Genomic DNA, 15,911 nt, shown 5'->3' with positions numbered 1-15,911 from the left:
ACATCCCTCAAATCAGGATGTATAAGCATTTTTGACCTCCTTGCCTTTACCTGCCCTCGTGAATGAAAAGAAACCCTAACGGTCTTGGGGCCGGGAGGAAGGTTCCAGAGGCAATGGTCAATCGTCCTTCTGAGGAATGCTCCATCGCCTGCACTCGCGTAACACACAGCTCAGTTCATCTAGAAAAGCAAAACTCTTGGCAACTATGGGTCAACACGTTATTTAAAAGCATCAGACTCTGAACATAAAGCTTTATAAATACATTATTCAACTTATTTTGAACAAAACACACTTACATAAAATATGTATTTCCATTATGTATATAGGGGAGAGAGATTTTTAAAACTTTGCATGCAAAATTTCTAAAAGTCCTTGTAAAATAAGTAGAAATAAAATTTCTAACCGATAGGAGAGTATCGTACCATAGTACAATTACTATCCCTGGTCTTTTTCCTCCCCTGTGGGAAATGTCAGAGTGTGTCTTTGGTCCTCATGCCCCACCCCATCTACCACTGACTTCCATCACCTGAATCTTCCAACGCAAGGACCCAGGCTCAGATTTTTGGAGCCACCCAAACTAACGTAGTTGCTGAGTTAGATTTGATTGCACTGAAGTTGAGCTGGTAAGTGTTTCATACTAACAGAGCACAACAATTTCTGATAAATTAAAAATCTGAAATGATCCATTTAAAATTATTTTTGCTTATAAAATTCTTGTTAAAATAAAAAATATTAAATCCAGCTGCAAAGGTTATAATTTCCACTGCTCTAAATGCCAGATATTTTGTTGATAGACTTTGTCACTGAAAAATCACAGCATCTTTTTAAAGAAATAAAATCATACATATATATATATCAGACAGTAAGTACACTTTTGGCATATATCAATATGGCCAATTAATGGAACACAGGAGGGATTCACAGTACAAAACACTTGAACATTTTTTGAGTAATAGAATACAGACTGTAAAGAACATTTAACAGATTATATAATTTCACCTGGATTTCATCATAAGAAAATGCCTAAAATTGTGAGTCATTTGTAAAAAATAAAGCATGCATTCTTAAGAGATTTTTGCGTACCTAAACCCTTTCATGCTATCTATAAAAGGAAAATCAAACACTTCTTTAGACACACTTACCAGTGAGTTTATAGTACAGATTTTTATTTATTGTAATGTGCTGGAAAATATGTTATGCCATTCTCATAATTCTTGTTTAAATACAGATTTTATCAGCTAATGGCTGTTGCCCTTACTGATGTTCTGTGCAGTCTGTACAACTGAAAATTCTAAAACCTGAGCAAGAAACAGGCATTGTGGACACTGACACTGTCCAGTGTAGATAAAATAGCATGAAAAGTACTCAACCAAAATATAAATAAAATGTTATAAAAATCTAAGTAAGAGTCCAATGGAGGTAGAAATCATCTGTTTTAGTAAAGTCAGCAAGACTCTGTGGAGCTGTCATTTTTCAGTAGAGGCTTAAAAATGTAAGCAGACATCAGCCATGAAAGTTCAACAGAGAAATTTTCAGTTGGAAGGTTGTAAACCAAAAGTGTGGTCACAGAAGTCCTAACCTACTTGGCAAACCAGTTTTTCAGTATTACTAAGACAGGAAGTGACGTGACAGGCAGAGATGGGACAGGTGTAGGGACCTGGCCCGAGGGCCATGCATGTGTTGCCAGGAAGCCTGCATGGGAGGGAGGGACCACTGTGGATGGGCACGTGGGCAGCGAGAGGGAGAGGGCGGTGGTCAAAGGGAAAGGTCACAAGGTCACCACACAGGGAGAAAGGGAGGCGATGGATGGGCAGAGAGCACGGGCTGATGTCAGTGTGCTCCTCTAGGAGTATGGGGTTGAAAGTTTTAATTCAAGGAATAAGAGAGTGAGAGAACATGGATAGAGAAAAGACATTATGCTTGTGAGAATTTTGGAGAATAAAAAGAGAAGGTGAGAAACCAGGAGTGTAAATAAGGATTAAAATGTAGAACTGATTATGTGAAATAGGAAAAAAAAGGTTCAAAGGGGAAGGGGAAGAGGGAAGAGTAGGGAAAGGGAAAGAAGGGAAAGGAAAAAATATTAGAAAAGGAAAAAATGGAAACAAAGTCTTTTTAAATAGGGAAGGTGGAGGGGGTGAAGGGAGGGCAGGGGAAGGAGGAAAAATAAGAACCAAGATGCATCATGCACAGGTGCAAGATCCCAATGATGACAGCAACTGTGTTGTATACCTAAAATGTACTGATAAAGTTAATGGAAAAAAAGACAGAAGGTGAAACCTTGTATTTCTTCATTTCTTAATATTTTCTTGATAGGCTTTGTCACTGAAAATTAACAGCATTATTTGAAAAAGGGTAAAGTATTTCTCTTACTGCTATCACAGGTTAATTCAGTGACAAAAGCTCCACATGTGGTTAGGCTTTAAATTCTACCATTTCTCTAGCACCAGGAACAACAAAAAAAGTGAAAGTACCTTCTTGTAAAATAAGATGAAATTGCCAACAAGGAATAGGAATTAATTTTGACCAACTTGCAAATATACGTCTGCTGAATATTTGGTATTTTCCTTTTTAATAGCAAATTTATAACAAATAACAAAACAAATAAAAACATAGATTCATCACAGAAAAAGAAAAATATAGGTTATGAGGGAGAAAAAAACACTCAAAAGTTAAGAATCCAGAGAGCCTTTTAAGTTTTCAAGGCATACAGAGAAGTGAGTACACATCGAAGTTTAATCCCAACTGTCACCTCACTAGTTAGGTTGTTCAAACTACATGATTTCCCAGAGCCCTGGCTTGTTTATTTGTGAAATGGAATAATAATGCATTAGATTGCTGTAAGAGTTCAATGAATCATACACACACATTTCTTCAACAAATAGTTGGCAGACACTATTTGAAGGATATCAGCTATATGTTTGTGAACGTGCACATTTTGTATGCATGGATTACTCACAGGAAAGAAAGTAAGGCTCATATGCTATAGATAAAGTACATTTTTATATTCACATTAAAGTGAGAATGTTTTATTTTTATATTGATCAAGACAGGAATTGGCAATCTTTCCTATAAAAAGCAGATGGAAAATATTTTAGACTTCAAATGCAGTGTATTCTCTTTTGTGGCTATTCAACTCTGTCATTAAAGGAAAGGTGACTTTGACATATAAATACATCGGCATGTTTGTTGACCAATAAAGTTTTATTTTTACAAATAGGCAATGAGTTACATTTGATCTATAGACTGCCTTACACTAATGTGTGTTCTGAACCATCATTTGTCACTACATAACACTGCAACATTTATATCTTTTGCAATCAACATCCAATTCTTGGAGATGTATGTATTTTTCCGAAAATTTGCTTTTACAAGCCACTGTGCTAATGCTGTATTGCCTTTAAGTAGCTTATTTCTTTGGACGAACTGTTATATCCATGTGAAATCTTTATCATACATTCACTGCCATCCAGGAAATTTGCCTCACATTATTCTAATACTTCCTTACCCAAGGACATCGCCTGCCACACACTTGCTGAAACAAGACATTTCAGGAAGGATTCTCTTAGATAGTCTAACTTTGTCCAACTTCCATTGTTAATTCTTTAAAACCAAAGCAATACATTTTCACTATGCATGTATCATACTTACATTAAATGTATAATGTAAATTATGTCTGTTTATTTCCAATTAAAATGGCTTTGTTTTAAATTATTACATTTCTCATTCATATATAAATTTAACATAGAAGAACGAAAAGGAAAACTTACCTAAAACCTTATTTTTCTGTGACAATTATCTAGAAAATTTTCTCCAAGGAAACATTTGTAAATCATATTCATAAGACGACACCTAGAAAGAAGCCTGAAACGTAATATCCAAAGATATTACACTTGCCAAAGAATTAATTTGCCAAAAGAAGTACCGCCGATTTTAGTTATATCAGTCTAACCAAATGGAATAATAGCGCTTATTAATTAGATTATTCTGTGGTTTTCTGTCAATGTACACATAAAAGCACGTAGAGGTGGTGAGGAACGTGCTGGCTTCGGCCGCTCTTTCCTGGCGCGCGTCGCTCCTCCCCAGTCCCGGAGGACACTGCTGTTCGAGCCCGGTCCGTGTGGGCAGCTGTGTGTGACAAGCACAGCCTCGCGTCTCACGGTGACCCACCCGCTGCTGCCAGGACGGTGCCGCCCACTCATGCAGGCCGGAGCCTTTGTGGCAGTCACTGCATCGGCCCCAGGCCAACCCGCGGACACCGGGTGGTCCCAGCACGGAAACCTGGGGAGAAGCATCCAAACCACAGCCTGGGGAGGGTAAAGGGGAGGAAGAAAGGAGAGAGGAATCGTGTGGTTGAGCCTTCTGTAAGCCTCCAGTTATTTAGATCTTATTGGCATCATCCAGGAGCTAGCAAGATCAAGACTGCCATGAGACATCCGGGTCTTTTGCTTGCAGAGCGTTTAAATGCAGACTTTGCAGACTCACACCGGGCAGGCAGAAGGTGCACTGTAGGAGGAACACGTCTCCCCCAGAGTGAGTTGATGCCTCACAGCACAAGCAAGGGACAAGGCCGAGTGGGCTGTGCAGCCTGCGGGGCTGTGGGTGGCCAGGCTGGTGGCTTCTCCGTGGTGCCTGACCCCAGGCTGAGACACGAAGGCTGTGGTTCTTCCTGGTAACAACACAGAATGGGTCAAGACAGCCTAACCCACAGCTAGAAGTTACTGCTTAATAGGACTTGTCAGAATTTGGATTCCCGTCATTTATTAGTTTTTTTGTTGCAATTAATTTTCTCTTGCAATTAGTTTTTCCGTTGTACTTCATTTGCAACTTATTGACTTGGATTCACTTTATTACCATTCATTTAGATGTTTCTTAAAGTATTATATTACCAAAAGTTTGTAACAATATTTATGCAACCAGTAACCAAGGACACCGGTCTTAAAAATGATGAGATTTGTCCTTTTTATTTGGAAGAAATAAATAACAGAAAAATTTGCATTCTTAAGTACCTCATGCTTTCAGTTCCCATGCTCTACTCTCAGAACAGTAGTTGTCAGTAATTCGACATAGATGCACGCCAATGACTTTTTAACTTTTACTTTGTGTATCTATAAATAACATATGGTGTTGTGTTTTGTGGGTATCACATACTGTTCTTCCTTTTCACGAGACTATTATTTGAGCTTTAGCTATGTCCTTAAGCCTTGCTCATTTATGTTAATTGCTCTACATTGTTTCACATGTATACCACAAGTTATAGGTTCACTTTCTTATTGAAGACACTTGAACTCCTTCCCCTTTCTCACCATTAGACACAACTAGCTTGGAGTGCGAAGCTGTCATATGCACCTCTTCCAGAACTTCTCGTGGACATAGTCAGGACTGAGATTACTGAGTCTCTTTTCAATGAAAACTGGGTAGTTGAGTCACAAAAGTGATTTTCCTCAGTATAACCATCATACTTCACTATAAAATAGAATTACTCTTTTTCTCATTCGGCTGCATAGAATATTTAAGACCATACTCCAGAGTTGAGGATTAAAAAAAACTAATAATTTTTGCTGCCTCATCAAGGATATTGTTAAGTGAAATTATTCTTTTTTACTGTGAATGCACAGCACTGATGAATATAATTGCTAAACATTCAGCTTATCAGCACTGTAATTTAGATACAGTTTGAGTACCACTAATGCACATATCACCATAGGGAAAGATGGCCAATAACATGCTAGCACAATTATGACAATAATTTTACCCTAATGGATCTCCTGATTGTACCCTCCTGTGTTAGTTGGCTTTCAGTTACTGTAACAAATGCCTGAACCCATCAGCTTATAAAGAGAAAAGTTTATTCTGGCTCCCAGTTTTGAAAGCTCAGCCTTAGTGACCCCATTGCCTTGGAGACTGCAGTGAGGTAGCACACCATAGTGAAGAGCAAAGCTTTTCACTTCCATGCAGGAAGAGACCAGGGTGCTACAATCCCTAGTGACCTAACACTTCCCACTCTGCACACAACCAGCTACTGGTTTTCCAAAGAAAACATCTTGAGAAAATTGGTGTGTGTGAGATTCCAGAGGAAATCCTCGGATGTAAATCACTTAACTATAGTGATTTTTCCTTCTAGAAAATAGTGTGGATGACTTGAATACCTTCTTTCTGAGGGCTATTTGCTTAACATTTCTGTTTATTTCTTTCTACACATTGAGAGAAACTTAGCAAAATAAACTAGTGCATCGCTCACAGATTTTAAGTTTAGTAATCCTGGTGGTTTCCACTTTGATGTATGCCTCCCTTATATATTTTGGAAAATTGTGTTCCTTTGTTCTACAAAATTTACAGAAGAAAAAAAAAAGATCTAATGACCCTCTGCCACTTTAGAGAACCAGATGGAATGTTTTTCTGAGACTGTTTATGAGGACGTTTTGTCCAACGAGCTCTTGTTTATAAAAGATTAATTTTAAAAGGAGAGAGTTCATTTCATTCGACCTGTTTGCTCACACTGACCCTCAGAAATTCCCTGGAGAATTTTGGCTGTAAATGGCTGGGGTTTTTCTGGATTGTCTCTGCCCTGCACAAGGACTCATGGGCAGCTCAGCCTCAACTCTGTAGACGGTTGGTGTCTGCAGCCAGCAGGGACCTGGCTGAAAGTGGTGTAAAGTTGGGGTGTAATGTGGGAGGATCAAAGGTCTGTAACAGACTTCAGACTTTTGTATCCTGAAAGCCCATGCTGTTGTTACTAAACAGAGTGGACGACAATGTGCTGTAAATATGGCAATTCCTAAAATAACAGGACTTGTCAGAATTTGGAAAGATCATGCATGAAGACATCAGCAATATTTAATGGCAGTCAATTAAAGGAGACATCTCGAATATGAAATAAAATATAGTCCATAAATGAATCTTTTCACAATATAAGCACATTATTTCTGGTAACATTTTGATAATGTTTTACTTTAGCTCCAGAATAAACAAGCATAGCTTTCAATATAACATTTTTAAACATTGAATTATTTTTTCTTGATTTCTGTAGAGTTGGTTGTTGTGTTTTAAGGAAAAGGCGATTTGAGTGAGAGAATTGTAGAGGAAAACAAGAAAGTTGATTTATTGTTTTTGCCTATGTGACAGATCATCAACTTAGTGGATTTATCTGAATTCTGTAGATCTTCATAATTATTTGAGTGCAAAATAAGCCTTAGCAACTTAATGGGCAGTGTCTTGTATCAGTCATTATAATAAATGCCTGAAAAAATCAACTTATAAAGAGAAAAGTTTATTCTGGCTCCCAGTTTTGAAAGCCCAGCGTTGATGATTCCATTGCCTTGGCTGCCTGCTTGATGAGGCCGCGTGTTCAGCACAGTGATTTTAAGTGTGAAGGTGGAAGAGGACTGGAACCCACTCCTGGGTCATGATGTTAACTCAGTGGACCAAATCCACATTTTTAAAATAATCTAGGGGAAAGCAAAGGTTTAAAAGAGCAGTATCACCGTGTCAGAGTACACGGGTGTGTAGTTTGGGGATGTTTCTGTGAAGCATCCTCTGCTTGCGTTTGAGACGAGGAAGGAACAGCCTGGGTTGGAAGTGAGTTTACACGTAAAATGCATTAAAGGATGTGGGTCAGGCTTTAAAAATACTTTGAGAAACCGCTCTCCTAAAGGACACTTGTAGTGTTCTTCCTTTTTCAATGTGCATAAATACATCTTTCATTAGCCTGGGCTTAGGAATCATACCTCTTCACTGCTGTCTCTCTTCTTGTATACAGGGTTCGAGGGCAGGAGGTAGACCCATTACAAGATGTTATTTTTCTATGTGGGACAGAGGTTCCAATTTCTGATTTCCAAAATCTGGAAAAATAATGAATGAATAAATAAATAGAAAGTCACAGACTGCAGATTTATAGACAGGTTTAAGCAGAAAATGAAAGAAAGACAGAAAAAACAAGACCAAAGCACTTATGAGGTAAGCTAGTCTCGGCATGAAGGTGATTGATGACCCAGATACCTCTGACCCTTCTACTCCACTTATTCAACCACATTTGCTGCTTTCAATGTCTACCCAGGCTCATATGCACCCTGATGAACAATGCAGACAGACGCAATCTCTGGACGTTTAGTCTACTACAGAGACTCTAACTATCGAACACCTGAAAAAGCAAACAGTTACAAATACCAGGAAGAAAACCAACAAAGAAATGGATGCTACACTGATACTGATGCTTGACTTTTCTATAGAAGACACATCTACACCAAACCTTGGAAATACGTAAGCTCAAGCCTGAAATGAAAAAACCCTGGGAAATAGTGGACAGCTGCAGGCAGGGGAGACTGAGCTGAAAAGACTCTGGGATGACTACTAAGGTGAGCTCATTGCTCACTGAAAGAGACCGTGTGTTTGGGCTTCTCAGGGGCACTTGAGTTGATGGCAGGACATGGATTCCAGTGAGTTCTTACTGAGCTGCTATTGGTGCAGACACTTCTAATTGCAGGGGTTTAGCCGTGCACCAAAAGATCAAGTTCCATAGGTTTTTTCTGAGGGAGATGAATATAGGATATGTGAACAAAATAAAAGCTGAATCTTAACCTCAGAGAGCAATAATTTCATTTCAGGGAATAAAGCATGTTCAAAATTAAAGAACAACAAGAACAACGAGGTTTTCCTTAGAAATGCTGGTCGAGGCAGGCAATTTGGGGGAGGTAATGGTTGATTAAAGAGAGATTTAAATCAGGATACTTATCTCTGAAATCACCCCTCAAAAGAGATTTTAGGTCAGAAAGCACAGCAGTGCAAAGGAAGAAAGATAACACAGCTGCTTTTAAGAGGCAACAAGAAGGCCAGTGAGGCTGGAATTTGAGAAACTGTCAGGACCTAAGCACTTCTCACCCTGGAAGACTTGGGTACTGTTCCCAGTGGGATGAGTCTGACCTCAATGAGGGAGAAGCGATGTGCTCCATGTTTAGAAGCCATCACTCAGGTTGAACAGATCGGGGCAAGAGAAAGGTGGCCCACGATCCTACCCAGAGACGATGCTGATGAGACCATCATGGCACCGTGGAACTCCACACGAGTGGTCAGATTAGGTAACTACTTTAGAGATAGGTAAATACATAGAGAGGGGCTACAGTTCAGGGTGCACTAAAATTGAGCACAGGACAGAGGAGATGGAATCACTTGAATTGAAAGAGAATACATGCCACTTTGCTTGCAAAACAAGAGTCTGAGTTTGAGAATATGTGTGCATAAGGGAATAAGAAAGGTACCTGTGAAGATGTCAGGAGGAGGTGAGTGATTGAGAAGTCATCCAGGACTTCAGGGAAGAGGCAAGACCCAGAGAGATCAGAGGAAAGACATAAATTACCCGGACTTGACTCAGCTGGGGAAAGGTAAGGCAGAGTAGGGGATGAGCCCAGAGGAAAACGGGGAGGAGGTGCAGCCAAGTGGGCAGCGGAAAATCAGGACCCCAGGGAGCAGGAGACGGGCTTGGGAGAGCACGAGGGGATGGCCGAAGAGCCACCGAGTAAGGGAAGAGCTGAACATGGTCCAGTGCATTTCGCAAAGTAGAAAGTAGTATTCCTAGGGAAAACTCATTTTGCATTCTTACTTTTTGGGGCTCCACTTTGTGTGTGCGCGTTTTCTAATGGACTCAAGGAGAGGGTGAGAAGACAGTATTTGAATGCTCTCTGTTCAGAAATGAAGTCAAGCCACCTAACTACAGATAAGGTTAGAGAAAGTCAGTGCTACAGGTTGCGGGTTGACTGCAATAACTTTCCGTGACAAGAATGTTCACACCACTAACACAGAGAGGTGTTTTTAAAAGTCGTATTTGAACAAAAGTCATTTCCTGTAATGAACCTTACCCCATTCAAAGTTTACACTCACAGTATTCAGAAACATTAAAATGACACACTTGGTATTCCTGGAAGGCTGTTTACCTTCTTTAGCAAATACACTTGGACACAAACTGAGCTCTTTGAAGTTAAAGCAGAGAAACTATACATTCAACTTGAATTTTGTGGAAGGAAATCTACGCATCCACACAGTGTGGGAACTTTTCCTTAGCCATTCAAACCAGGTACATTGGCTAAATGAAGGCATTTCCTATCAAAGGATTTACGTCAAGATCCTTCAAAATCTATTTGGGGTTTTTTGATAAAAATCTAAACTAAAATCTGATGCCCACAGCTTTGATTGCAATTTCTAGATAAAGATGAATTAGTATCATAGAATTTATAAAACATTTTCCACAAAAGACATTTCCGTGGAGCAGAACTGATCAATCAAATTGGAAAGGGATCAATGGAAACAGAAGGCATGGATTCAGTAGTTCTATGCATCTTTTGGTCTCAAGTGGAGCAAAATTTCTGTGGAATTGAAAAAGTGTTTTATTTTCTTCTAAATTTTGTTTTTTTAGGGTGGAAATGGGATGGCATGTTAAAGGAACAGATCCTGGAGACAGGACAATGGATACAGGGCAGATGGAACCAAGTCCTGTGTAGGGGCAGAGCAGGAGCCAGGGGAGAGCAGTGGGTGGGTTTAACCCTAACACAGACATTAATCTTTGATCACGGTCACGTGAGACTTTGTGGGACTCAATAAAGCGTTTGAATTTCATGGGCCAGAAATGGAGATGAATGTTAACCCCGAACAGGAAGTGTAATGGTAGTTTTAGAAAACTAAGGCATGATCTAGCTTTTGGTAATCACAAGGTCCAGAAGGCCAACAGCCATGGGAGCAGTTTTCAGACAGAGTTGAGGGGCGTAGCATTTGAAATGGGGAAGTAAAGAGAACAGAAGGCACAGCCTCGCGGGTGCTGATGTAGCTGAGAAGGCTGCCCAGGCTGGAAGAGCATGTTTCTAAGAGAAAAGCCTAATCCCACATGAAATCCGAATGAGTACTGGTGGGCGACATATACATATGAAGGAAAAGCGGGTAGGAGGGCGAGCTGACAGGCCAACCTCCATGTGATGGGAATGCCCTGAGACAAAGCATGAGTAATATTGTGAAGAGCTCCTCCTAGTTCTGAAGTCAAGGGTTAACTTGAGAGAGCCTGAGAGTCTCCAACTGTCACAGCACTGAAGGGTCAGTTAGAGCACACTGCAACCTACCCAATGAGATCTGAATGGAATGGTGCTCGGAGTCCCTTCCAGTGTAATGTCTGCTCTTGACAGTTAGTAGGCATGACAGCGTGAGCCCAGTTTTATGATTGACTGGTTGTTCCGTCTATGCAAAGCTCTGGAATTCTTTGAGGTGAAAGGATCCCCCCCTCCCCTAAAACATTCACAAGGATCAATAAACCTTGATCCCTATAAGGCTTGGACAGACAAGAAGCATATCAATAGTATGCTGAGCAAACTGTTCAGGTTTTTCATTACCTGGCATCCATGTATGATTTTCATTTTTATCTATTTATCTTAAACACAGAAATATCCCAATAGTTGCTTTTGATTTGTTACGGCCTGGGAATTCTTTGTGTCACTCCAGGCCACTCGTTACTTAGGTTACTCAGAATATTTTTCATGTGTATTTTCTTCTGCATGTTATATCTGTCCAACTCGGGAAAAACACATTGCACATCTCTGTGAACTGCCATCCTTATTTCCAGAAAGCTACTTTTTCAACCTCTCTTGACATACATTTCCCCCAGCCTTCATTTTAGAATGTTTCACTATTTTGCAATGAGTGACATAGACGTTCCAAATTGAATATAGCTTCATTATTCACCGGGAGTGATATAATTAAATTTAAAACGTGACTCCCTCCCCACTGGAGGAACAATGCTATAATCTTGCCAGCTTCTAAAGGGAGATGTGAACACAGAGTTTGCATCAAGTGTGGAGACCTGTAATGTATCTGTGACCTTTCTGCATCTAAGGGGACTTTCATGTGAGAGTCACGTTGGCCGCAATGCTCAGCATCGCCTCCCTGGGACAAGGTGACAACAGAAGTGGCCAGGTATCTAGAATTGTGGTGCTCCCTGGAGGGAGTGCTGCACTTTGGGAAGCACATTTTACCTCTGTGAACACAGAAAGGTTACTTTCCCTATTTTCTTCAATCTGTGTAAGTGTTAAAAATATTGTTGTTCAAAATCATCTGCCTTGTTTTCTTACACATAAGGGATAGTTTGTATTTCCGGTAAATCACCTGTCACTGAGTTGTAGTAAACGCAGTAAATCCTTATGCTCTCTCCCACCCCCAGCTTTTTCTTTTATCTGTGTGTTTCCTCTTCCTTTTTTAAAAACAGGAAACCTGGCTAGGAGCATCCAACGGGAAGAGCCCTAGCGGAGGGGATCGGGATCCGGGGTCGCGGGGAAGCCCTCATCTGGCTGGGCTTCCTTTCTGACATGTTGGAAGGGCCAAGGTGGGCCCCGACTCCTGCTCATATGGGGCGTTTTCTTCTCTCCTGTTAGACATAACTTGTCCCCTGGTTTCCCTCTGTTCTCCTGCTAAGCAGCATGTTTGATATTCAGTTTTTCACCCGTTTGGAAGGAGCTTGTGGAACTGGGATTCAGGTCCCAGGCTCCGTTCCCTGCCACCTCCTCCTTGGCAGTGAGTCACTTGGAACAACTCTGCCTCCACTCCGGCCCTTGGCGCAGCAACCCTCAGCTTTCTGCTTTCTTCCCACGCAAGGCTTTTCTGAAATAGGACCCTGGCCGCAGCTGCAGACGTTGTGTTAGTAGTTACCGGAGCATTTGCCTTCGGCCGTAAGGTGTGCTACTGGCAAACCACAGGCCTCGCGGCCTTCTAGAGCTGAGCGCCTCCGGCGGGGGGCAGACTCTTCCTGCTCCCCTGGCCGGGCCAAACACTGCAGGATGTGATCCTGCCTGCCGTGGAGAGCACGAAGAGCAGCTCCACGCCGTGTGTGCGTGTGCGTGTGCGTGCGTGCGTGTGTGTGTGTGTGTGTGTGTTTAGTTCTGATGGACAAATCAGCTCTATTTTCCGCCTGTGAAACACTAAGTCACACGGCTTCTGTTTTCTGCGTCTCTCTGCTTCTCCTCTCCCCACTCAGCCCCACGGCTTCAATCAAACTCTCCTGCCTGCACACAGCTGCTCATAACGGCTCCTGGAGTTTGCAGCTTTTCTAGGCCTTGGATCTCGGGAGTGTTTCCAGCACTGGCCATTCTCCCCCTTTGTAACACTGAAGAAACGTTGGTTTCCTGGCTTTCTTCCTGCTCCTCAGCTTGTCCTCCAAGCCAGTCAGGTCCCACTTCCCTCGCTTGGTCCCCGGGATTCCCGACACCCTCGCCCGGCTCCCTTGGGCTCACCTTGGGGACACGGTGGAGAATCTCAGGGCTCTGTGGTCTCAGTCGCCACCCCTTGCAGAAGCGGGTCTTTACTTTGTTTCTCTGGAATGCCCTTGGAAGCGGTTTGCCCAATCCACACCCCAGACAACCATCTTTCCTCTTTAACGTCCAGCCTGGAGATATTAGCAGTCCTTAAATTTCCCTTCCCTCATCCGAAGTCCCCCTTCTTCCCTCCCTTAACTTTCATTCAGTGCTGACCCCAAGGCCCCGTGGTTTTGCCCGAAATACCCCAAGAGTTTGATGAGTGTTTTCTCTTTGATCCATAGATGTACCACAACCTCACCCATTTTACTTCTCCTCACAACCCTACATTTACCCAGATATTCCATCTCCGTATTTTCTACCATCTATCTTTTATTTTGCTCTTAAAATGATTTATGTTTTGGGTTTCTCATATTAGAAAAAACATGAAATATTTAACTTTCTGTGCCTGACTTGTTTCACTTAGAATTATAGCTTCAAGGTGTACCCATTTTCTACAAAACACTCAAATCCATCCTTCTTTATGGCTGAGTAGTACTCCATTGTGCATATTCACCACATTTTCAGTATCCACTCATCGGTTGATAGACACATAGGCCACTTCTAAGATTTAACTATTGTAAATTGTGCTGCTGTGAACATACATATGCATGTATCACTGTAATATATTTTTAATATTTTGATAAGATACTCAGAGACATATAACATTACCAAACAGTACTTCTACTTTCAGATTTTTGAGGAGTTGCCATAGTCATTTCCATAGAGATTGTACTAATTTATATTCCTACCAAGAATGTAGAAGAGTTCTTGTTTTCTCTACAACTTTGACAGCCTTTGTTAATTTTTGAATTTTTCATGATAATTATTCTTTCTGGAGTAAGACAGAATCCCTGTGTTGTTTTATTTTGCATTTCTTTAATGGTCAAAGATCTTAAACATTTTTTCACATACTTACTGGCCATCTGTGTTTCTTTTGAGAAGTGTCTATTCATTTTTTTAGTTTGCAGATTATTATGCTAATCATCCCATGTTTAAATCTCATTTAAAATAGTATATTGTATATTGAGGGGCTAGAGATGAAACACTTATAGATAAGCAATTGAAAAGATACGACATGTAAGGGACAGGGAAATGTGTCTCTTTATTACATAGCTAATAAATTTCTGAAGCATCTGATATCCTGAGAGTGGCTAAATTTTTTATTTCCAAAGACCAACCACTCTACCTGCAGCTTGTAGATAAAACTTTTATGAAATTTCAAAATGAGCTTTCACACTAAGGAATGCAGGTTTTTCTCTCCTGTCTCACAGAAACAAATCCTGAAAATATTCATCAAATTCTTCTTCCTGTGATTTTTCATCTGTTTCTGGTAGTGGACCCTTCCAAAGCTCAGATTCTGAAGCACTTTCTTCCTCATCAGAGATTTTATTTACAGAATCTTCTGATTTCTTTGAAGATGAATGTCCTTTATCTTTCTTCTTGGAAGCTTCGGGAGACAATCTGAATTTTTTATGTGATGACTTTTCATAGCCCTTTTTGGTTTTGGCTTTTCTTTTGTTGGATGTGATTTCTTTTCTCCTGTGGTGAAAATTTAATTTAAAAGAACATTATTGGCATAACCTTAATTTAACAAGTGCATTTCTCTTTTCACCATGCTCAATATAACCAAAATTAACTTCCCAACTCTTTAAGCCTTCTTTTGTATCACAACATTTATTTCCACAAAAAACCTGATCTTTTCCTGAAATTACTTCTTTTTCTACTCGTCACCTAAATCCAAACTTATTTTCTTTGTATCTACTGAGATCTGCTATGCAATATTCCTTGAATAATTTATCATAACATTTCTTTGCAAGTCTCTTCTCCCAAGTCATCTCCATTCCATCCTCCCCATTCCACAGGAATCTTTGATTTTCTCGGATAACATCTAAGTCTGCCTTGTCATTTCCCCCAAACACCTGAAGTCTTCTGTCTTGCCACCTTGGTATAAAATAGAGTCATTTACAAACTTTGTATGCCTTTGATAAGCATCCATAGCTATGAGGTGACACCTTCTAGTTCTTGCTTCTTCCTTATCCAGCAATTCTGCTGCAACTTGCTTATTGGCCACCTTTCCATGTTTTTCCTTCTGAAATGGCTTTCTGAGCAATAAATCGTCTTCGATTTTCCTTTTTTTCCTTCTGCTAGATTCTCCGCCATGTTCATCATCACTAAAATCAGAGTCATAGCCTCCATGCCCATGCATTTCAAGCTACGAAATCAGCTGACGAGAGTCAGAAAATCTCGAAAACAGAGACGCTGAGTATTTCCGGAATCTGTCACCGAAAATTTTTTTTACAATCCACAAGTAGGAGGAACAAGTTTCGAGGTCCTTCTTCCCGCCACCAAATATTCTCGCGTCCTTCCTCACACGCCCCTTCCCTTCTGTGTCTCCCTGCTCTGCCAAGTTGCACCCCTGGTTGTTGCAGCTGCTGTGACCGTGGCCGCCGGTGGAGCCTGAGTTACAGGCCGACTCCCTCCTCCAAGGCTGCGCTGCTTGGCACCGTTAAGTCCGCTCACTCCGTCCCTCCCCCTGTTAAGTGTCTATTCATTTTGCCCTTTCTTATTAGTTCTTTTATTTTGAGTCTCATTTTT

General features: G+C 40.8%; 1 pseudogene; it reads right to left on the bottom strand.

Moving 5' to 3' along the window:
• Positions 1 to 14,530: 14,530 nt before the first annotated feature.
• On the bottom strand, positions 14,531 to 15,529 carry LOC101706317 (protein FRA10AC1-like; annotated as a pseudogene).
• Between the last annotated feature and the right edge of the window lie 382 nt (positions 15,530 to 15,911).

Source organism: Heterocephalus glaber, unplaced genomic scaffold (assembly GCF_053883595.1).
Source record: "Heterocephalus glaber isolate CG9 unplaced genomic scaffold, H.glaber_assembly_v1.0 deba00000676, whole genome shotgun sequence".
In the NCBI taxonomy this organism is placed as follows: domain Eukaryota; kingdom Metazoa; phylum Chordata; class Mammalia; order Rodentia; family Bathyergidae; genus Heterocephalus; species Heterocephalus glaber.
The sequence above is the reverse complement of the archived record's forward strand: the minus strand, read 5'-3'. Positions and strand labels throughout refer to the sequence as shown.